Raw genomic sequence first — 20,386 nt, 5'->3', positions numbered from 1 at the left:
CTAAAATACATTTTTAATGTCATTTTTTGCTAACACTAAGAACAAACTGATGAATCAAATTTAATATCGCTCTTATCCTGTGTTTGCCATCTGTTTTTGCATTCTTTCTTTCCTTAATTGGTTTCTTGAAGCAAGATCGCTGTTCAGGCATCTAGGAAATGGAAACTTCATATAACAGAATGTATTAGAAAAATTGCGCTGGAGCCTTTCAGGAATTCCTTTGTGCTGACATGGACATATATGTTTGTAGGCTTTACAGTTATTCTGAAAAGATTAAAATGGTCAACAATTCAAAATCTGTTTTCTTCTACCTTATCATCTCTCTGCTGTATGTTAAGATAAATATCTTTAAAGGTTATACTCCTTTAAAAAATTAATAACTTATGAATCAAAACCTGTGTAAGAGCTCTTGCTCATGCTTTCCACCAGTTGCCAATCTGCATTATGGACAATTTTGCTATAAATAATTTGGAAACCTTTCTGCATTGTTAGCAATGAAATTATGATGGAAGATGCATTGCAACTTTTCTGTACTAAACATAGACAGGAATGTTACTTAATGTCATGAGCGTGAATAAATATGTTGCTACATAAAATAAGGAGAAGCTTGAGGAAAGAAATGCATTCACAGCACAACTGCTTCAAGAAATGTTATTTACTACTGCACTTTCAAAGTCTAGCAGACCTAAGGCAGCTTGTTTTTTTCTGCATTACTGGAGGTGATATGTCTGGGTTTCAACCAGTTTTTTTTAATCTCTCTTCTCTAACCACTGCCTAGCCAGCAAGGAAGGAAGAGAAGATAAGTTTATTTGTTTTTCATTGCCACCAGCAGCTAACTGTGGAATAAGAAGTCTTTAACAGGGACAAAAAAAATAAACTGTTTCTAATTTTCTATTGGAAGAGCATAGTGAGAGTTAGGATTAAGTCCACAGATTTTGCCAATTTTCCCATCCCTAATTAAAGATTCTCTTTTCTTTAACAGTGTAAATAAAACTTTCCAAACAGTAACAAATCAGAAGTCTTTGGGGAGTGTATGTTCAGGAAATTGAATTACTAGCCATGTTTAGGCTGATATATATGCAAAGTCTGTGGACAGTGCATGGAGTTCTACATATGTGATGAAGTATTAGTAAGTACAAGAGTTTTGAGATATGCACATATGAAATGTGTAGTTTGAGTAAAAGGTGATAAGGTGATATCAGTGCTAACTCTTGTAATCTGGATGTTTTTCCCGTGAAGTCTGTGTCACAACATACAAATCAGTTTTTCCCAAACGATTTTAGTTTTTTCAGCCATTCCATTATTCTCATACAAGTGTTCACAATGAAAATCAGTGACTTGTTACAGCTAATTTGATATAAGGGAGGAAACTATTTGAGATCACATGTAGAGCTGTTCTTTGATCAACTAAACACAAAAAAGATATCTATACCACTAAACTCAGGAACTGATCAGATACCTCATTTGCATATAAAAGATATTTTATCTTTTATCTTAATGCTTTTCATGTGTTCTTACAAGCATTTTTTCACAGTCTGTTGGTATGCAATAAGTATGTTATGATGTTATCTTAGTTTTTACTGTCAAAGTTACAAAAGTAGTAAGATTAACTTAAAAAAATCACTCTGCATTCCGATTTAGCTAGGCTGCTTCAATATCACTTACTGTATTTTCTAGACCTTTTGTGAAGATTAAAGCTTTCTAAATTAGTATAGATAAGCAGCATGGTATATCAAAAGTAGGTAAACAAAAATCAAATCACTGCTTCTTCCAAAAAAATGAAAAAGCAATGTATTATTTAAATTCTCTGTCTCTAAAAAGATGAACAAACTACCTGGTATAAGTCAATGTTATCAGGCAAAGCAATAGGAACTGGATGCAGGAGTATAGCCAGGCCCTAAGAAGAATAGAGGTGCTTTGCAGCATTCATGCTGAGTTTGAGCAGCCAAGTCCCATTTGGATTTCAGAGATTACTTCATTCCCTGCTTTTTGCCACAGTCATTTGATCAGAAGTTTCCAAGAATAGCTAGATTTTCCTTGTTCAGCCTGAAACCTTGTTAGCTTGAGACCTGTTAGGATTTAGAAGCAAGACATATCAGTACATGCATCTTGGAAGAGGCTTCATTTTCCTGTGCACACTGGAATGACATCTGACATACGTGGACAGCACTAGGACTGGAAGAAAAAGCATTTGTAACTGATTCATTTTAAAAGGTAAATATATGGAAAGGAGTTGCTTTTTATTTTGATTAGAGAGTTCACTTAAGAAACAAGACCAAACCTTCTAGTTCCTGTCTAGTGATGTACCCCTACTGCTGATTCTGACCTGATATGTAGGGAAGAGAGAAACAGGCTTCTTTGCCATTTGATGACCTTGGCTAGAATGCCTATATCCTGGTTTAGTCATCTGTGCCTATTGTAGTCTATTCAATAATTAGTATTTTGTATACTCAGTTTACTGACTAAGTAAAGTAACATTACCAATGACACAGGACCAGACTACAAGCTTCTGCTGTACCACCTGTTTCTAGGACATTGTGGTGGTATTCCTTCTGGCCCATGAACTTCTGCAGTCTAGGCTTCAGAAGCTTATTCTAGCAGCAGGAACATGAGTGTTGCCATCCTAGATTCTTCCCAGCACTGCATGCATGCTTTCCTCCAGACAGCAAATTCTCTGACCCCGATTCACATCCAGAGTTGGAAACTGGAAAATTTTCAGTGCTTTTATTACTTTCATATCCTTCTGTTCATCCATTGACAGCACCTATCATGATCACATACAATTAAAATATTGATAGCAAAATGTCTTGTGAGCTCTACTTCCCTTTTTCCTTGATCACAACAAGCTGTATTTCTGATGAGGGTAATTCTGGAAGTGAGTGGTGAGAAAAATGTTGAATGTTCACGCTTGTTAAAATATGTCTTTATGGTGAAAAAGCTTTGTTGAAGATAGGGTACTTGAGTTTTGACTTTCAGTTAGCCTCATTTCCTGAAAAGCTCATTCTGCTGTGGAACGTCTTGCCTGCTTTTATTTATACTCAAGTCATTGCTTCATCTGGATGACTGCAAAAAAGTTGCTGAAAAAATAACCTGCCTGGATCTTATGAAAACCTGCACTGTATTTGTCTGCTGGAAAAAATATCCTTCTATCTCTACAAACACTTTAGCTTTTCAATGGTGATTTTGCCTCTACAATAAAAAGTACTAAGGTGGTTCTCCATCCTGCCACAGGATGCCATGGGACTTTTTAAGGCGGTATACTAATTGTATAATGTGTTCTGTTACGAGGAGATAAAAATGCAAAGCAAAGGAAAAACAAGTGAGTCTTTAATTTGGCTTGAGAGACTGAAAACATAGTGACACTCCTGTCACATTTGTGAAGGGAATTCTTTACTGAGTGATAACTGATTGAATTAATAGCTGTTCAGCATTGCCTGTTTGGACAACAGTCAGGGAAAAAGAGGATTAATGAGATGATTCGTCATGAATAATTTAACTGGCACATGAGAGGAAACGCACAGATTCATAATCCAGCTTTATAGGACTTTATCATTCAAAATTTTCACTCACATTAAGGGAATTTCTGCCTAAGTAAGAATTGTGGCGATTATGCTTGTTTTTTGTTTTTTTTTTTCTTTCTTCCAAAGATTTCTATTTATTGTAGACCATAGACTCTTTTTGGTCTCTCTGTGTGTATATATATGTGTGTGTATATATATATTCTTTTAGTCTCGTATTACCACTTTATATTCTCAAGGTTCAGTTTAGACTTAAACAACACGGAATGCACTGCTATTCTTTCAGTAGCTCTGTGAATATCTCTGAAAAAAATATGCACCTAGCCATCATACAGTGACATAATACAATTTTTCTATTTAATTCCCTGAAAAGTGCCTTGGAACAGTACACTGATTTTCTCACCTGAACAGACTGGAGGATAGAACAATCAGCTGGTCATTGATTCACTTTACTTTGCATTGTTGGCAGAGAAACAGAAATGAGGAATAGCAAGAGCCATTATTTTAGCTCTGTGTTTTGAAATGTACCCTTTGAGTCTGGTGCAGCTTGTGGATTAAATTCCCACAGTAGTTGATGTAAGTAAATAAATACTTAGGGAATTACATAAATGGAAATCACGCCTAAAATGAACAGTAAATAAACTCAAAGTTTGGCCAACCCTTTCTACCCTAATTAATTTGAATTTCCACAGCTTTAAAACTAGCACTAAGAGACAATAATTTAATCATTAAGAGGTAAGCTAGAATCAGATCATGACAGTAGATTATAAAATGAAATAGAACATATTTGATTTGGAAATAATAATAAATTAAGAAAAACTTGGATTTTGTAATCCTGAGTGGAAAATCTACAGTGCAAAATCTAGACACATATAAAGTAAAATGTTTTCCAAGGGAGGTTTAATATGCAGAATGACACTGGTACATAGGCAAGCTAGTTTATATGTATCATGAGAATTTGTAAGGAGAACAAGTAGTTGAGTAAGTATTTTGCAATACTTATCATGCACTTCATTTTAGTATACAGTGCAATGATGGTCTGCCAGTATAGGGTTTTTTAAATTACTTTTAAGCACGTGCAACTCAAGCTGGTCTGTAATCTTCCATTTGTTATGGGATTCACTGTGACATAAAATAATCACAGAACTTTGATTCTAAACTAGTGTGAGGGAAATACTAAGAGATTTTTTATTGTATTCTTTCACATACCAATGAAAAATACAGGTCACATCTCTTCTCCATGGGACATCTGTAAGTAAATGAAGTGCCTTTTGCTTTCACAGGCAAATTTGTTTCTGCTACATCTTTTAATATGAAGGCCTAGTTAATGCATATTCAGCATTTATTTATGGATACATAGAGCTTACTGATTATCTGATTAAATTGTAATTATTCCTACAAACTTCCACTCACAGTTCAGTCTCTTTTGAGTTAATTCTTCTGTTTCTGTCTTAATTTTTTGGTTAAAGAGTTTTTTTTTGGTGGTGATGGTGGTTCTTTTTGTTTGTTTGTTTTGAATTTTTTTGGTTGTGGGATTTGGGGGGTGCACGAATCATTTGATTAAAAAAAAAGATGAAGTCATTGTTTCCTTCTCCGATTGCATTTGGAGACTTCTGATATTACTGCAAACCTAGGGGAAAAACAAAAGAAAGATGCATATATAAAATGAGTACCTTACTCACATGCCTATTCCGCCAAATCTGCCTTTTCCTCCCTCAGCTCTGCAGTGCCTCCCACAAACACACACATCTCTTCATGATCTTTTGCTCTGGACTCACATGTGTTCTAAAATTTCCTTTCAGATATCCTCCTCATCTTCAGGACAGCTCCCTGAGCAGCAGGAGTCAGACTACAACTCCAGCTCTTTGACTCAACCCTTCTTCTGAATGCTATTCAGGACTACTTCCTTCCTTTGCTGAAATTGACCATTTGTCAGTTCCCCACACCCCCAAATCATTTGATACATATTCCCAAGGTTAGGCCTTCTTTCTTTCAATTTTGTCTGTTCAGTCACACAAGCTCTTTTCACCTTATCTGTATCTTTGATTCTTCATCTCTGACACGGTTAGCCAAAATGGAGCTTCACAGCTAGCAGGCAAGAACCACAGAGAAACAGCTCCCCCAAATGGTGCGATAAACCTTAAAAATGCATACTCACATACTCAAACATACATACTTACCTCTATGCCTGCAAACATTAAAGCTAAAAGTATGACCTCATTTTCCAAGGTCTAATACTTGGCATACTTATGGAGTTAGATTAACCATAATGAAATGCAAAACTCACACTGCATGTTCTTTCAAAGTAAGGAAACTGCCATAGATGCAGCATTTACTGTTAAGATGTGTTTGTATGTAGCCAGGAGGAGAGCACAAGAGGCACAAGCTCTATTTTCTATTAGAAATATGTAGGAAAACTTAAGATTCTGAGGGCAAAAGTCTTTCCCTGAAGAAAAAGTCTTCCAGTGATGCTGATCATCTTGCACTGTGGTCAAAAGAACAGTTTTCAGCAAAGAGATCATACAGCACATATGCAATCACAGAATGTCTAGCATTCACACATGCAGGCAATGTGTAAGAGATAAATCCTTATGCCTTGGAGCTCCCCATGTCATGCTTAGCCACCTCCTTATTTTAACCAGATAGTTACCAGATTGCTCCTTCCCTTAAAGAGATAAAAGGGCTAATTCCCAAGAGCAAGGTCAGTGTTGTCTCTTACAAAACTCAGCTACTGTGGAGAACTGTTTAGTGTGGTATGAGAAAATTTTACACAAGAAGTATGAATATATGTATGTGTGCTTTTACTTCACATTCTGGGGTGTTTTGCTAACTATGTTGCTTATATGTTAAAAGATTTAGAATTTTTGTTTTAAAGGCTTAACAAAAATCTTTTACAAGGCTGAAGATTGTATGTTTCCCAATTCTTTGCTCCATTATTTCTTGCTTGCTTTGATGAAAGTAAAGCTGTTAGGCCAATAAACCTGAAAAGTCCGTTTGGACAGATATTCTGCTTCTTGCTTTGTTCTTTTGTTCATTGTCACTAGAGGAAAATAGCTAATAGCCCTGAACTTTTCAACCTCTGAAGGATGAAACTATGTGGTTCATGTAACTCTTCAGCACCGGAGTCATTCTTCTTTTCTTTGCTACCAAGGGCAGTCATTACAGCTCCTCCCCATCTCTTTCTCTGTCTTCGCTACATCTTTGTTAAACTGTCAAGGATGCTTGAAAGCAATATAGTTCTCCTTTTTTTCTAACTTCAAAGTTTGCTAGTAGATTGATAACAGACTTTGTATTGATCTCCTCTGTACCAACACAATTCTTGCTTCTTTGTAAATACAACACAAGAGAATACAGTATAGTGACAGACAGCTAACCAATATATACTTCCTTTATCCTTGTAGTGAGGACTGGATAACAGAAGTTATCTTTTTAAGTCAGATGTTTTAAGCAAAAGGATAACATTTTCAAATCTGCCAAAAGTCAAGCATTTAAATCCTTTCTTTTTTCAGATACGAAAATAAATAGCTGATTTCTCTGAGATATGATACTTGCAATTCCTATTCATTTCAGTACTCTATGCTGTTCCAGGGATCTGATCCAAAATAATGGATTTCCAAGGGTTTAAGTTATGATGCAAGGTAAGACTGTCTGAAAATATATTCATTTTTGGATTCAGGAGTGAGACAGAGAACTGGCATAAGGATTATATTACCATGCCATAGTTGTAAGCAATCATGTCTGAGAGAATAATTCAAAAGTGAGGTAGATCCGCAAGTCCATTGTAGAATATGTCAGATAGGACACCTGGAATGCATTGTTGGACTCCAGAGCTAGGCTTCTGCTTTTCTCTCTGTTTTTGTCTCTCCATCTGTCTGACATCCCCCTCCTGTTTTTATCTCTCTCTCAGGCCCCATTAGTTTTGCACTAGCCACATAAGGGTATAAATTCAGCAGGGTGAATAAAGAACATCTTGTCCTCCTCCCCAAATATTTCTGTGCCAATAGTCTAACAGTTAGGGGACTTTTCTGAGAATTGTACATCATCAGTCATGAGCTTTCTCAAATATTTAAACATCATCAGTCATGAGCTTTCTCAAATATTTAAACACTACCATGAAATCCTATCACTTCCTAAGGGTTCCAAGCATTTAATTATTACAGAAAAGACAGTATCTCTTTCTGATGTATATTTCTTTTTCCTATTTACTTCAACTGGCCAGCAAAATCTTTTCTTGGCTGTCCAATCAAAAGCCTGTGTTACTCCTTTTCTGTTGAAGGATCACTAACAGACTGAGCTGACATCCAGTGCTGACATCAGATGCAAAGCCACATTTAGAGGGATTCATTTCAGACTTAGCAACATTGTCAAGTGATGTGGTTCTTTTCCTTTCTAGCTTTGACCAACTGACAGTATGATGCACAGGAGCTATTCTTTTGTTTACATTTACATAAAGGCTTTAAAGGTAAAAGCTTGTATGCATTGTAATTTTTACATCTTTTTTAGTGAAGGCTACTGTGTGATAAGGGAAGGTAAGACCATAAATACTGAAATTCTCTATAAGAATCTCCTAAGTCTGACAGTGAGTATTTTCAAACCATGAATCAGATTCCACAAGTAATAGAAACTGGGGTATATTTTGCCCACTACCTTGATGTTACTTCTCTATGATCACTAGAGACCAGGATTTAAGCCCCATTTTTAATAGATGTAGTCTTATTCTGAGCCTTCTCCCATCTTTGTGTTTCTCCGGTCATATTTCCAGCAACAGAGCCCTGGGAAACCAGGTTTCTAAATCTGACATCCCTTTTCATTCTCTGAAGTTGTCTCGAGTAGATCCTGATTTTTGTGATCCAAGGTATTTTACTATTCACAAGCAATTGGAGATTTTTGACAGCAAAAATCTCAGACTTTAGTAAAAAAGATAATTAAATAAGGACCCTTGTTTTTAAGGCAATCTGAACAGCATTTTTGGACTGATAATTTTTTGCAGATTTAAATTTCATTTCTTGATGTCAGAAGTAACTACTACTGTGGGATAACCAGGGTTCAGGCCCAGCCAGCATGGGTTCATGAAGGGCAGGTCCTGCTTGACCAACCTGATCTCCTTCTGTGATCAACTGACCCTCCTGCTGGGTGAGGGAAAGGCTGTTGATGTTGTTGACCTAGGCTTCAGCAAAGCCTTTGACACTGTCTCCCACAGTATTCTCCTAGAAGAGCTGGCAGTCCATGCTTTAGACAGGTACACTCTTTGCTTGGTAAAGAACTGGCTGTATGGCCAGGCCCAGAGTGTGGTGGTGAATGGAGTTAGATCCAGCAGGCAATCGGTAATAAGTGGTGTTTCCCAGAGAGGTCTCTGCTGGGGCCTGTCGTCTTCAATATCTTTATTGATGACCTGGATGAAGCAACTGAGTGCACCCTCAGTAAGTTTGCAGATGACACCAAGCTGGCAGGAAGTGTTGATCTGCCTGGGGATAGGAAGGCCATACAGATGGATCTGGACAGGCTGGGTTGCTGGGCTGAGGCCAACAGGATGAAGTTCAACAAGAGCCGAGTCCTGTACTTTGGCCACAACAACCCCAGGCAATGCTACAGGCTTGGGGCAGAGTGGCTGGAAAACGGTGAGGAAGAAAGGGACCTGGGGAGTGTTGGTTGATGCTTGTCTGAATTTGAGCTAGCAGTGTGTCCAGGTGGCCAAGAAGGCCAATGGCATCCTGGCTTGTGTCAGAAATAGTGTTGCCAGCAGGAGCAGGGAAGTGATCATCCCTCTGTACTCAGCTCTGGTGAGGCCGCTCCTTGAGTACTGTGTTCAGTTTTGGGACCCTCACTACAAGAAAGACATAAAGGCTCCGGAGCATGTCCAGAGAAGGACAGTGAAGCTGGTGAGGGGTCTGGAGCACAAGCCGTATGAGGAGCGGCTGAGGGAAATGGGAGTGTTCAGTCTGGGGAAGAGGAGACTCAGGGAAGACACTATTGCTCTCTGCAACTACCTGAAAGGAGGTTGTGGCAAGGTGAGGGTCAGCCTCTTCTTCCACATAACTAGAGATAGGACTAGAGGAAATGGCGTCAAGTTGCACCGGGGGAAATTCAGCTTGGACATTAGGAAAAATTTCTTCTCTGAAAGAGTGGTTAAATGCTGAAACAGGCTGCCCAGGGAGGTGGTGGAATCACCACCCCTGGAGGTGTTCAATAAATGTTTAGATGCAGTATTAAGGGATATGGTTTAGTGGGGAAACATTGGTGATAGGTGGACTGTTGGAGTGAATGATCTTGGAAGTCTTTTCCAACCTTGGTGATTTTATGATTCTATATGACCTAAAAGAAGTTCCTGCCAATGAATGGATTAAGGTAAAATAATTCTTTTCTTGTTGTTTCTGAACTGGTTCCATATGGAAAAGGCTGATAGACTATTACTTTATCTCATACTTTTCTATATTTAAAGAGCTTGTATTTGGCATATGTGAGCAACGAAGCTACCTTCTCTTCTCTAGTTAGTTGTAATAAGTTGTCATTTTTTTAAATAGCAAGGATTTCTGGCTAGTTACGAAGGACATGTAATGCTTGATAAACATTTGCAAAGAGGCTTTTCTGGAGCTGTTTTGGAAAGGGCTCAGAAAATAGGAGTTCCACATATGCTCAATAAAACATTTGTCTCTATGATTACACAACAAATGATTCAGTAATATTGAAAAGGGGATGTTCAAGACTGAATAAGATCAAAAAGGTAAAGAGGACTGAGATGAACATCTATGAATTACACTGATTAGTCAATAATAAGTTGGCCTTGGTAGCACTACTTCACACAGCCAGAACTTATGCAGTGAGTTAACTTTATGTAAGTAATTATTTTCATGAGGATGAACTGTTCTTGAACAATTCCTCTAGTATTGGACATGCAGGGCTTTTTTTTGGTATTGGCATAAATATCTTCATTTCAATTATCGATATGTTCATTAAGTAAATAGTTATATAGTTATAATATAAAACATATATGTACATTTTTATGTTATTTTTTCTTAATTTAATTGGGAGTGAGATATGAATCTTTCCATTTTTTTCTGAGGTGTCTTAAAGAGTAAACTAGAAAATGTAAAGTACTTCACAACTTAGGTGAAAACTTGGCAATAATAATATATAAACTGTATATAATAATAATAGAAAAACTAATAATTATTATGTCACTTGCTGAGTCAAATCCAAGATTACTATTCCCCAATATATTTTCTGAGAATGAAAATGCTGTTTTTTAGGGAAGAGCTGATAGAGGAGGATCAGAAAAAATGCTTCCTTGTCTATCTTCTAATGTGCAGAAATCACAGTAGCAATTATTCAGTGCCTTAATCAACAGATTGAATTGATGTATTCCAGGTTGCTCTCTTTCTTCATTCATCATTTTACATTTGTCTTCTCTCCCTTTATTATTTCTAATTGTTTTCAAGTAATTATTTATCAGAGGAGAACTTTCAACAGGAAGAAACACAAGTACTGTGGTAGAGGTTTTAAAATCTGCAGAAGACACTCTTTTGGCACACGTACTGGGCTTATGGGGCAAGGTTTTAGTGGAGAGGGGCTACTGGGTTTATAGGGCAAGGTTTTAGTGGTGGGGGGCTGCAGGAGTGGTCCCTGTGAGCTGAGTCCAGAACTAACCCATGTCAGATCAGAGCCAGCTCCAGCTACTCCAAAGGGACCCATCTCTGGCCAGAGCTGAGCCATGAGCAATGCTGGATGCTTCTGGGAGAGCAGACTTAGGAAAGGGAAAAAAAAAATTGCTGTACTACAGCAGCTGGGAGAGAGGAGTAAGAAAATGTGAGAGAAACAGTCCTGCAGCCACCAAGGTCAGTGCAGAAGGAGGGCAGGAGGTGCTCCATGCATAGAGGAGAATTTCTCAGCAGCCCCAGAGAGGCCCACGGTGGAGCAGGCTGTTGTCCTGCAGCACATGGGCATCACACAGAGCAGATTTCCACATGCAGCCATGGAGGAGCCCACGGTACAGCAGCAGATGAGGCCTGAAGGAGGTACAGCCTATGGAGAGCCCTGCAGGAGCTCTGGGCCAGAGCTGCAGCCCACGGGGAGGAGCCCATCGTGGGGCCAGACAGCTGCGGGAGCTGCCGCCTGTAGGGACAGTGCTGGAGCAGTGCCTGAAGTTCCGGTCCTTTGTTATGGGCCTGTGGGAAGCTCACACAGGATCAGCTCAGAATCAGTACAGGACTGCATGCAGTGAGAGGGATCCCACACTTGAGCAAGGGAAGAGTGTTAACATGAAAGAGCAGCAGAGAAAAAGTGTTATGAATTGATCACAGCCCCCATTCTCCCACTACTCAGGAAGAGGAGTCATAAGAGGGTGAATTAGGGCAAGCTGGTTTTAGTTTGCTTTTAAAATCATAGAATCATAGAATCACCAAGGTTGGATAAGACCTCCAAGGTCATCCAGAAATGAAACTGAAGAAATTCAAGATGATGCAGCCTCACCTGAGCTGCGTTCAGAGGGACGATCCCTTCCCTGCTCCTGCTGGCAGCACTATTTCTGATACAAGCCAGGATGCCACTGGCCTTCTTGGCTACCTGGGCACACTGCTGGCTCATGTTCAGCCAAGCATCAACCAACACCCCCAGGTCCATTTCTTCCTTACAGTCTTCCAGCCACTCTGCTACAAACTTGTAGTTCTCATTGGTCTAGATTGTTGTCAGTAGGGAATAAATTATATTACAGTCTCATACTGAGTCTGTTTTGCCTATAATGGTAACTGGGGATTGATCTCCCTTATCTCAACCTGAGAGCTTTTTTTTCTTTTTTTTTCATCTTATTTTCTTCCTCTGTTCTGTTAAGGAAGGAAAGTGAAAGAGAGGAGTGGTGGTTCCTAGCTGCTTATTTAGTGTGAAGCCATCACTATGCATGAAGAAATCTCTTAAGCTGGAGAAGGGAACTTGAGGCACTCTTCCTGATATTTTTCTCCCTGTTGGGAGTGATCTAGCTACTAGGTAATTATGCAAAACAGAAATTCACTTATGCAAAAGGAAAACTATCCTTGGGACATTTATTAACATGTCCCCTATAAGGACATTTGCCAAACAAATTCATGGAGAGCATACATTAAAAACAATGCCTATTTTTAATTTTTTTTTCTTGGGAATCAGATATGTGCTGAGTGGTCTATTATTTTGAGGTCTGAGTCACCAGTCTATGTCAACACATTTTAGCAAAGCTAAATGTAGCGTGTTTAAGTGTCCATGGTGGTAAGGCATTGCCTTAATGAAGTGGTAGTTTCCCACACTGTATTTTTAAAAGTTATTCATCAAATTCCGATTTCCTTCCCATTGAAATATCCAAGTTCTCCACCAATATGAACACGCATCTCCAGATAATACTGAGGCATATGTTATCTCACATCAGAGAACTCGTATAATGGGTGTATTCCAAACACCATGGAAAGAGCTGTGATCCACCTGCCAAAATACACAGAATAAACTTCTTTCTGTCTCTTTCCACTGAGGTAGGAAACAAAAGAGTTCAAAAAAGGACCCTTCATAGCAAGGGAAAGAGGTATAAAACAGTTACCTTGCTGGAAACAGTCACCGTACCTGTTTTGAAGAGGTGAACTTCTTTGCATCTCACAGCATTCATCCTCTTACACTTCTTCTATTAAAACATCCATTCATTTTCTCCGATTAGAAACTAATTTCTAGAATCTCTTTGAAAGCTTTTTTCCCTTCTTATTGATTACTAATTAACTTGTGAAATTCCAAACCAGAGCAGGTTTTCTGCATAGTGTCATTAGTCTTAAAAATAAGATCTGACCAAACCTCAGTTATTTTCTTTTACAGACTGTCTGAAATTCTTGTATACCATAGTACAGTCATTTTTATGTTTAACTATGATACTACAGTTTAGACGTGATTGGGCCTGGGCCCTATTGTCCATTGTAATAAAACCTGTGTAATTTGAAACACTTCTAAGTAAGTAATTAAATTTATAATTTGTTTAATAAATATGCAAAGATTTATAACTCAGATGAAAACTGGAAGCCCATAAAGTCAATCTGTCTAATAGATATAGTCGTTTTTATTTGCAGTGTACTGTAGAAAAAGAGGCAGAACTGGATATGTACAAAGAAATCACTAAAGAGAAGATGGAGAAAAGCAAACTGCAGGACTATTTTAGTGGGGCTATAATTTTTAAGATTTTCTTCGGCAATAATGTCTTCTTTTAAACCTCATAGTAAATCTGAGCATGCTGATTTATTTCCAGTCCACTAGTGCCAAAATGACTCTGGAGCGTCCCAACTTTAACCAACAGCAGCAGAATAAAGAGACATGACTATGCAGACAAATCTTCTTCCGTACTTCTGTTTCAGTGGATCAGATCTTTACTAAAGGCTTCTGTGAGACCATTAGAAAACCTAAGACAAAGAACTGGCCTTGCTTGACAAAGAATTGCAAAGATGAGCAGCCAGATCATGAGGAGAGAAAAACAACATCAAATGTGTTTATACTTTTTAGTGAAATGATGAGACGCCCCAGGCTGAATATTTTTATTAGATTTTTGCTTCCCTCTGTCCTCTTCAGATATTAAATAAATAATAACACGAGAACATTCTTGTCTCAAGTTTCAGACAGCCTAATTTACATCTAAATTTATGTAGTCTGATTAAGAAGTTTGTCCATTATTTCCTTATAAAACTGCCTGAGGCCCTCTAACTCCATTTAGAATTCGTCCATGTGAACTTTCTGAGTGTACTGACCCTGTTTACAGATAAGCCTCCATGTGCTCTTGTGAGTTTCCAAACTAGTTTGTTTTCAACCTTATAAATTCTGAATAACCTCTGCAAGCCACAGAACAGTTATTAATTGAGAGGATGAAAGAGGGAGAATAACTGTAAAACATTTTTTACACACTCTCTTAATAATAGATAGTAGTTTCTAATTTATTTTTAATGGAAATGTTAAAAGCAAAGCTTATCTTTTGCTTGTTTCTGGACTAATATAGTCTAATATTTCTCCACATGTTGAATGCACTAATCACCACTGTAATGATGCTGTGTCATCAGTCCTCAGAATGTGTAAATATGTACACAAAACCTAACCAACACATTAAAAAAAAATAAAAATAAGGAACAAAGAAAAGAGTTGAGGGAGAATAGGGGAAAAAGAAATGAAGAAAAGAGAAGTCACTCATTAATTGAAGGAGGTATCACAGAATCACTGAATCATAGAATCATCTAGGTTGATAAAGACCCTTAAGATCAAGTCCAACCATCACCTAACACTACCAAGTCCACCACTAAACCATATCTTATCTGTGCATCTCTTAAGTATCTATAGGGTTGATGAATCCACAACTTCTCTAGAGAGCCTATCCCAGTGTTTGACCACCTCTTCCATGAAGAAATTATTTCTGACAGCTGATCAAAATCTTCCCTAGTGAATCATAGAATCATAGAATTGCTCAGGTTGGAAAAGACCCTGAAGGTCATCAAGTCCAACCGCAAAACTTGAAAAAAACTTGAGGCTGTTTCCTCATGCCCTATTTCTTGCCACTTGAGAAAAGAGACCAACACTCACCTCTCTATAACGTCCTTCCAGGAAGTTTCAGAAAGGAATGAGGTCTCCCCTCATCTTCTTTTCCTCCAGACTAAACAACCCAGTTCTTTCAGCTGCTCCTCATACGTCTTGTTTTCTAGTTCCTTCACCAGCTTCATTGCTCTTCACTGAACACATTCGAACAACTCAATATCATTCTTGTAGTGAGGGGCCTGAAACCAAAAAGTGCACTCAAGGTGCAATCTCACCAGTGCCAAGAAGAATGGGGAAGCCATTTCCCCAGTCCTGCTGGTCACATTTCTTCTCATGCAGGCCAGGACGCCATTGACCTTCTTCGCCACCTGGGCACACTGCCGGCTCATGTTCAACTGGGTGTTGACCAGAACACCAGTGCTCTTTTCTGCTGGGCAGCTTTCCAGCCACTCTTCCCTGAGCCCATATAATTGCATGGGGTTGTATTAAAGTTCTTCTCTTTTACTAGATTGGCGAGAGAACATATATTCCAGCCTTTCTGACCACAGAATGACACTTCAGAGAACCTTGATCAATACAGAAAAAATAAAGACACCTTTAGTTCTTTGATTTACTCAGGGATATCAAGCTAAAACAACTGAAGAATCAGACAGCTCCCTTTTCTTGTGTATCGCCATTAGAGATGCACAGGTCAGAAGCTAACTGTCCATGATAGAAGATTCCTTTGTTTGACAGGGTGGGGGGAAGAAATGTCTCTTCCAAAATGTCAGGAGTGTCAGCAGGATCCTTTTGGCAGATTTGAATCTCTGTGTTTAGTGATGACACTTTTTTGTTTCATTGTATTCCCTTTCAACATTTTTAAATAAAAGTAAGTTTATTTCAGCAGTAGTAGTTCATAAGTTAAAAATGCAAATGCCTAATAGTGGTAAAGAAACTGCAGTTTCTTGTATGTAAATAGTGCCTTATATCAGTAATCAAACATTTGTGACTTAACATCACTTCATTTTTCCAACAGTGAAGTATCTCTGACACTAAAATTTCCAGTCCTCTCCACCAGCTGGAAAACTGGGCCAAATAACATCATATAATGCAAGGTAAAGGAATTTTCAATTATATTTTATTTAAAGCTGAGAGAATTTTTTTGTTAACAATATTTTTATGTCTACCTTTTCATGGAGAAAAAATCGTAGTAGTTTACAAAACATTTTCTGCTGTGGGCTTTCCTTAAAAGAAAGCTAGTCTGATATTATCCCCAGTAGTGATTTTCTGAGTAAACAAGTGTGTGTGGACGGTGGTAAATCAGTCCAAGTTCTCACAGTGTTACTTCTCTGCATAATTCTAGAGGATTAAAAAATGACTCAAGTTTTCCTGCTATGGATATTGAGGGACATTGAGGAAATGTTCAGAACTGCCTCAGGGAAAAATCCCTACTTGCAATAAAACACTGAAGCCTTCATTGAAGTGAGGTGGCTTTCAGATATCTAAATCCAGGACTACTATTCTAATATCCTTCTGATCAGCAAAATATTTATTTCCTTTTTCTGCCTTAGGTTAAATAAATAGATTGTGCATGTAGGACAAAGTAGATCCTAGCTACAAAGGCCTCTCCCTACTAGGAATCTGTTTGAGTACTTAGTCCCTCTGTGGGCCTTACTATTCCTGCCCAGACGCCAGTGGGACATTCCACCCCCACTCATGTCCCAGAGACTCAATTTCAGGTCAGATTGGGGCCGTCAGTGACTGCCTCAGTGATACTGTGGGTGTGCCAGGCTCCAGCCTCAACTCTCTGAATGGGTAATGCCCGTAGTTAGATCATCTCCTGGATGGACCCTGGGACATACGTTGTAGCTTCCTCCTTCCTGCCTCCAGGCCTATGTTCCAGACAGACTTAGAGCCTGCACTGCAGCCTGGTTTCCAAAATTGCCTTTGTCTCCATCTTGTATACTCCTGACTGGATCCTAGCTCTGCACACCCTATCCAGACCCTGTGTGACTGTACCCATCATTGAGGACATGGCTTGGACCACCCTTATATCCTGGCTCACTGTCTTCTGGGAGCAGCCAGATCTTGATGCACCCTGATAGAATCAAACTTACATATTATTCTATTGCTTGTGCCTTTAGTGCTATATGCTGGATCTTGCTCTGTCGGTTTATGCATCTACAACCCCATCTGCTGAAGCTGTACCTTTGTGCAAAAAAAAACCCTTCAGCTTCAGTAGAACAGAAAAACTATTGGTGAAAAGATATCTGAGCTCCAGCCTTTGTTCTGAATTTCATTTTTTAGTTTTACATGCAATCGTCATGAATAAAATGGATTAACATTCTTTATATACTGCCTGATATTGGTAGCTTCCTTCATTTCAAAGGGAATATTTAATAAACCAAAAAATCATGATCTCATTTTCTTGATTTCCTTATTCTTTTCATTTTCTCTATCCCAGTTAATCTTGAATTATCTTCTGTAGAGAGATGAACACTCCCTGCTGTTCCAAACAAACTATCCTGTTGATTTGCTATGGAGGTGAGAGATGAAAGTTTGCATTCCTTGAGACATAAAGCAGCGCTGACCCTATGTCTCCTGTTCTGAGGAAATGACTTAGCCATGGAGATATTTTATAAAAAGAAGAGAATAGGTACAACTTCATCACTGACAGTGCTTTGTTTCTGTGAAACAATCAGTGTCAGAACTAAGAAAGCCTGCTTTTCTTGAGATTTTTTTTTTCAGCTGATTGACACTGCGGTCTATGAACATGCACTCTATGACTAAAGTTTTTCCATTGATTGGGACATGTATGATAATGTGGAATAGAGTTTATGCTGAAATATTTTCTCTCATTTACAACACTTACAGAATTTCTAGCCTTCTGTTGCTAAGTTTCTTAAAGAAGTAAGAACAGTTGGGGAACACAGGTGGCAAGGCACATAGTTCATTTGCATTAATAAATCAAATGTGCAAGGAATTGTTGTCTAGCACCAATGCCAAAAGACAGAGAAGGGCTCATATTTTGCACTCTCTTATCAGCATGGGATGAGCTCGTCCATACTTCAGAGGATGGTTAAGGTTGGAAGGGATGTCTTGAGGTCATATGTTACAAAACCTCTGCTTAAGAAGAGACCAAGACCACATCCAGGTGGCTTTTGCATATCTCCAAAGAGGAAGATTCCTCAACTTCTCTGAGCAATCTGTTCCAGTGGTCCATCACCCTCCCAGTAAAGTGTTTTCCGTTCAGATGAAACTTCCCATGTTCCAGTTTCTGCCCATTGCCTCTTGTCCTATCCCAAGGCACCACCTGGTTACATCCTCTTTGCATATTCCCTTCAGATATACAATGATAAGACCTCCCTGAAACTACTTCAGGCTTTACAGGTCCAGGTCTCTCACCTCTCCTCACAGGAGAGATGCTCCAGTCCCTTCATCAACTTTTTGGTCCTTCATTGAACTCTCTCCAAGGTTTGTGTGTCTGTATTCTACTGGGGTGCCCAGAACTGTACACACCACTCCAGATGTGTTTTCACCAGTGCTGAATAGAGAGGAAGGATTTTCTTCCATGACTTGGCAGTACTTTGCCTAACACAGCCCAGGATAGCAATATCTTTTCTGTAGCAAGGGTACATTCTTGGCTCATTTCAAATTGGTGTTCATCAGGGCCTTTATGCCCTTCAGCCCGAAAAGTTGTTTTCCAACTGTGTGCCTTGAAAGTCAAAATTATACTAGCATCTATGATAACAAACATAGTCATTCACTACTGTCAAGTTATTGCCCTTTTTCAGATGGAGAATACATATGAACAGTCTAATCTGTAGGAAAAAAATACTATCTTAAAGTTCTTTAATTATTTCCACTGTTAGAACACTTATATTAAGGCTACAGGTCTGAATCAATGTTAATAATATGAGGGGTACTCCAAAAATAATGCCTCTTATTATATTACATTAACCCACAGCATCAGAGCCAGATGTTGGTGGTATGGCAATTGAGATTGAACATTCCCACCAATATTTTGTTAAATTTTGTTGCCATGCAATAGATGCCAGCAGAGGGACAGTCTGACAAAATGGCATCTGACATGGAAGAGAGTATGAAGAAAAAGGGTGTAATTGAATTTTTTCCATGCAGAAAAGATTGCACCCATTGACATTCATCGATGCTTGCTGAGCGTAAATGTTTCTGGAAACCAAATAGTGGATTTGAGCGCAATTAGGCAGTGGATGGTGTGTTCCAGCAGTGACGACAGCAATGTGATAGATGTGTTCCAGGAGAATATGCAGACTTTTATGAGCATAATTGTTCATCACTGGCAAAAATGTATAGCTAGTGGTAGTGAATATGTTGAAAAATAGTGTTCTGTAGCTGAGAATTTGCTGTATCTAATAGTGTTATTGTGCTTTTTTTTATCTGCTGTATTTCCATGGAAATAAATAGGAGGCATTACTTTTGGAGCAACCAATGTAGCAGGAGTTCCAAAAGCTTTCTTAGCAGCCATAATTTCTGAACTGATAGTGGTAAATGTGACTGCTTTCATGGAAAACATAAAAAAAAAAAAAAAAAACAAACATGAACAACTCACAATAGGATTATTTACTCAGATCTCTTAATTCTTGTAGAGATAAAATGTCAAAAGTGTGATTCCATGTGAAAATATAATAGATAGTGAATTTAATCAATATTTTTAGGTGAAAGTAATATACCATTAGAGAGTGAAAATTCTGTAGAACAGTAGCAACAGAAGTTTGCTCAGTGGTTGCCTTTGCACAGGTGGCTTTAAAATATGCTCTGTGTCAAGTACCTAAAACCTCAGCCTGCTTTCATGGAAGCTGATGGCAATATTCCCATTGACTTCAGTGGGGGCAAGAACAAAGTTCTTACTATGCCTTCAGAGTAATTAATCTTCTCTTCAGTTCCCATGTAAAATAGAAATGCAGTTTGCCACTAGAAAAAGTCGTCTTATTATTGTTTAGAAAAATACATTGTGAATATATTTTTATGTGTCCTGGTTTTACCAGTATTCCAAGACATGACATCATGCAGCAAGTGGTGCATGTTTAGAGGTGGAACGTAGTGCTGGGAAGCTGCATTTCCTGGGTCAGCTCCTAGCAGTCTCAGCTATGTACACTTCCTGGGTCTTAGCTACTGGCAGCGTCACTTATTCTTATGTGAGTTCTGGCTCTCTGAGAGGAGAATACACTGAGAACAGACAGGCTACAATGCCCAGGAGTCTTCAGTACTCCCTACATGATCTCTGATTTTGGGTGACAAGGGTGAAATGGTCTCTTCTACTTCTGGGCAATGCGTTAGCAGCACTGTCAGAAAATCCTTCTCTCCCATTTGTTTGACTTATTACCCGTAGCTCCCTTTTT

The sequence above is a fragment of the Numida meleagris genome, chromosome 1, assembly GCF_002078875.1.
Source record: "Numida meleagris isolate 19003 breed g44 Domestic line chromosome 1, NumMel1.0, whole genome shotgun sequence".
Taxonomy (NCBI): Eukaryota; Metazoa; Chordata; class Aves; order Galliformes; family Numididae; genus Numida; species Numida meleagris.
Note: the sequence above shows the minus strand (reverse complement) of the source record.